We start from the raw sequence: 5,266 nt of genomic DNA on the forward strand, positions 1-5,266 counted from the left end.
GCACCCTACACTTGGTCAAAACCTACACGGCACAACTGCCCCAAAGCCTCAGGCCCCCACAGGAACCAAAGGGCTGGCCACTACCTCCCGGTGAGGAGACACACAAGACCTGAAGGACCGGCTCCCAAAGCAGTTTGATACTTTCGACGACTTAGATACGCGCTCTCCTACACTTCAAGCCAGATACTCAGTCCCACATAAATCCGCCACATAGGTGCAGCTTTCATGCCAAACCAAAACCGCAGGCCAAGCTGAAAAGGACTGAGAAAGGCTGGGTCATACGAAAAGTCTCCCATCACACGGCGGACGGGTGCAGCTCTATCACAGTTAAAGACGGCCCGTTCAGGATGTGTCCGGATCCCAAGCAGCTAAGCACATAATGTTTTCTAAAGATCCCCACTCTTGAGGAGCTCAAGCCAGAATTTGCACTGGAAAGGTTCTCCTCCAAGCTAGACGTCAACAGCAGAGTATTGGTCTGCTCACCTAGGGCAGTCTGAAAAAACTGACAACATACAATTTGGTTGTTAACAGCTTTCGTCGCCCATTCATCGGCTTATCAGTAAGCCAAGATAATGGTCCCAAAAAATATTGATGGCAAAATAAGCTAGATGCCTTGATGCATTGGAACAATCACCGGGACGACATTGCAGTGTTCGGTCTCCCTTGAAGAGCATGACGAGCGGGCCGAATGTCTCATAGCCCTGATGGAAACTGCTGGTTCCTTAGCATAGTCAACAATGTCTCACACTGTACACCCCAAATTGCGCAGACAAAGTTACTCCCTTCAGCGATCTTCTTCGAAAAGATGTACCATTTCTCTGGGAAGAGGACCATCAAGCTTCTTTTACAACCTTAAACACTCCATCTGAACTCAGTCCTGGCTACGATTCTCCCGACACACAGGTATAGAAACAATCCTCAAAGTAGATGCATCTGAAAGAGGATTGGGCAACACCCAGGAAAGTAAACCCATCACATTTTCCTCGAAGAGCCTATAGATCCTCTTCCCAGAGCATATTCTCGAATATCGAGAGGGAAGCTGTGGCACTGCTGCAACTTCATTCGGCTCCAACTTCATTGTTGTCACTGACCATTAAAACCATTGGTTACGATCTGGCGCAAAATCCTAGCCAGTACACCACACCGCTTGCAGCGTCTTAAGCTACAAGGATACAACTTCGACGATGTCTACAAACCTGGTGCTATGATGGTGATCGCAGATGCACCCGGCAGATTGCCCAACCCCTCCAAGCTCGACAACGAGACATGTGATGAATCTGTAACTGAGATCCACTGGAATGGGCACCCGACTGTAACTTATGTTACATTTTTTTGTCCACCTATCTTTGGAATAAGTTTAAACATTTAAGATACCAATAATCAATTACGAAAACTCTTTTGGCATAGTATTTGAACCATTCTCTCTGACTTAAGAACCAAAACTCACAATACCACTTACGGTTTGCATGTTAAAACAAGGTGCCAAAATGATTACCCCAAATCCATGATTTAAGCACCAATTTTGTTTTTGTTTTACCAAAAAGGGTACTTTTGGGCAAAAAAACACCCTGTACTACATTCCATCCCACTGACATACCACTCAAATGAAAGATCTTGTTGTTCCCTTTAATTTGATACCACATTTGTTGTTGTAATGCTTGTCGTTCTGAAGATATTATCAATTTATATGTTTTTCAAGTGTACGCATTTAAGATACTAATAATCAATTAAAAAAATAATAATCAATTGCAAAAACTCTTTTTGCATAGAATTTGAACCTTTTCCTCTGACTTCAAAACAAAATCTCACAATAACACATACGGTTTGCATGTTAAACAAGGTGCCAAACAAAAATACATGAATTTAGCCAAAATCAGGGTTTTTTTACCAAAAAAGTGCTTTTTGGCCCCCAAAACCACCCTTTACTACATTCCACACCCCTGACATACCACTCAAATGAAAGATCTTGTTGTTCCCTTTTATTTGATGCGACTTTTGTTGTTGTGATGGTTGTAGTTCAGAAGATATTATCAATTTATATATATTTTCATGTAATAATTAGCTGATGAAGTCATAATGACGTCATACATGCCCTTCCCATCATCCAATTTTTTGCGTCCGTCTTTTTTTCGATAAGGTATACCATGGAGATGCTTTGGTGAAAAAAATGGTGCTTTTGTCCACCGTGTCACGATCCTTGGCATTTTTGTCACTAAGGTACCTCACTAAACCCACAATGCTACAAACTCACCAAGACGAACAATTATCGTTGACGGTATGAATAATAGCTATAATAGTTAAAGTCGTACTTTAACCACCATAAAACAACTATAATTACAACTATAACTCCAACTAACTATAATTACAATAACAATAATGCTAACTAGACATATGTGGCAAACACAGGGCTGTTTCAGTTAACTTTTTGTGACAGGTCACCAGTAAAGTTTCAAGTATAAGTTCCATCCAGGAAGGATATGTACTTCTGTTTTTAATAACTGGTAGCATATAATATGTGATTACATTCTCATAGGGCTTTGAATTATGACATCATAATGACATCAATATCAATTTTCATCTATAATTATTTTTGTTGTTGTTAAATAACAACTTTAAGCATACATCGTTGAAAGCAAGTTCACATCTTTCACCAATTTTTAATTATAAGGCACTTCCGGTTTCAACCGGAAGCAAGGGTCACATGATTTTACACATATCAAAAATGAAAACCCTGGATTATTCTATCAATTCCCGCAAAAATCATGTGCAAGTCTCTCACGGTTGATTTATATTGATTTTTAAAGATTAAATCTATTAATCATTAACCTGATGTCACGTAACCCATGATGCCGTCATCATGGTGCACTTCTATTTTCATCTATAACACATCCCAGTCTAGGTACATACCAACTTTCAACCCAATCAGACCTGTAGTTTTGTAGATATTGGCCGTTAGAATGTGCACATTAAATATGACGTCACTTGTCAACTGATGACGTCATCGTGACGTCACGTAAATTTTCATCTATAACACATCCCGGTTTACGTACATGTACATACCAAGTTTCAACCCAATCGAACCTGTAGTTATGAAAATATCAGCCTTCAAAATATGCACCTATATTGTGACGCTTGAGTTACCTGATGACGTCATGATGACGTCAATGTTCAGCGCACATCTTCAGATGCTGGTGTAAGTGTGTGCCGAGTATAAAGTCAACCGGATTGAATTTAGTGCCCAAAGTGCCTTCTACTGTGAAAACATGTACGAATGCTATGGGGAATGGCTGAAAAAGAAGAATAAAATTTTTTTAAAAATTAACGAAAACAAAGAAGGCTGTTTCGGCTGGTTGCTGAAACAGCCAATAATTACCCTGGATTGGACATTTGGGAGACATCCCCATAGACTTGTGCACAAAATTTTTCAAACTTAAATGTGCCCTAACCCAATATTCCCTTGTCCTTTTCCATGAATTTCGGTATTTTTACTAAACAATATAACCTAATTGCAACGATAAATTTGTGCCTCTAAAGGGGGCTGTGACATTAGGGAGATGAGATTTGAAGGTTTGCATGTTGGAAAGATACTAAGACGAGATAAGTTTGCGTTAGCACCATGTGAATAAATCTCTTTTGTGAGTATATGTGGTTCTGAAGAGAACCGGAGGAACTCAACGTTTCGAACAGTATGCTCTGCCCGTCGTCAGGAGAATGAGGGATTGGAACGATGATGCGATGTTATAAGGATGGGTGTGGTGAGGCGTGGGAAGGATGCAAACTGGTGAAGCTCGAAACCGGTAAAGCTGAGAAGGATGCAAGTTGACTGAGGGATGCTGGATGATCATTGGAGCGTGTCAGTACACAGTGAGGGGGCAAAGGGAAGGAGCTCAGCATATAGGTGACCCATAGGCGAGAACTGAAACTAAGTTGTCCTAGGGTATAGGAGACCCATCGGACTTGGACTTCAGGATGGGCCGCCAGATGGGAAACCGATGTGTTGGGGAACATGAGGAACATATGCTTGATGATCTCGATGGCTTCTCTAATGCATCGGGGGTACCAGTTCTGCTTGGCTCCAGTTGATCGGGTGGTCCTCAGTGTGGGAGTGTTTGACGATGGAAGATTTCTCGAAGTCTCCCTTCCTGCCATGGACTTTGTGCTCATTGAGTATGGTGGGGAGGTCCCTGCCAGTCACGCCGATATACACTTTGCCACATTGACATGGAATCTTGTACACCCCTGGTCTGCATTCTGGGTCACACCGATCCTTGTGTGAAGTCAGCAGGTTCTACGTCTTCAGAGGGGCTGTGTGGAATTCCATGCTTTTGGAGGATGTGTTGGATGTGATAAGAAGTGGTGCCTAAGTAGGGAGGGTGATGGAACTATGGGCCCTAACTAACATCAAGAAATGAGATGTTGCCATCTCTTTCTTGTTCCATGGTGAACTGGATCCTGCTGTGAAGAAGTGGTGCCCGCCCGACGCTCACACAGAGACGCTATGGCTTTGTGCATATTAACAAATATACATGTATATATACGTGTTTGAACCAGTACGTACACATGGTGTGTCCCATCCACGGGGCTTTCAAAAGTGGTAAAAAAGCACCCTCTCTTGCTGGCACACAGAGACCATAGACCTTATTCATGAGGAAGCCTTTTATAACTATTTTACTATTTTAATTGGAGTGCATTCCAAACCTCACTTTCAATATTTTTTAACTGTGGCTTAAAACATTAGGTATGTTTAATCACAAATTTAAGTTATTCGTCAAAGCAGACTGGTACATGTATTAATGTGTACTGAACTTTTATTTCATTGCTTTTGTTTCTTCTCACAAGTTTCAAAAATGAAGACTTTACCGCGTTTTCAATTTGATATGGCTGATCCGTAAATGAAGTCTATATTAACATCTAATTCTGAAAAGTCCTCGGGCAAAATTTTGAGTGTTTTTCTGCATGAAAACCAAATCCTGACACTTAAAGAATATTTACAGAATATTTTGCTTTTAAAACTTCAAACAATGTTGAAATAAATTTCGCAAATGGTGACCCTCATGAAAAGAGGGTCGAAATTGTGCCCTCAAGTGTCCGCTTTCCGGTTATGAAAGAATTATTGCTGTAATAAACCAGTCTCTAGCGACTGGTTAGCGCACAGAAGGGTTGATTGTCACTGTTTGTGCTTGTCATAGGCTGTCACTGCAATTATCTGGTATTCGATTCATATCAAGATGGCATAAATTATTTCTCTTTTACATGGATTCAACAG

Source organism: Patiria miniata, unplaced genomic scaffold (genome assembly GCF_015706575.1).
Source record: "Patiria miniata isolate m_02_andy unplaced genomic scaffold, ASM1570657v1 HiC_scaffold_14, whole genome shotgun sequence".
Lineage (NCBI taxonomy): Eukaryota > Metazoa > Echinodermata > Asteroidea > Valvatida > Asterinidae > Patiria > Patiria miniata.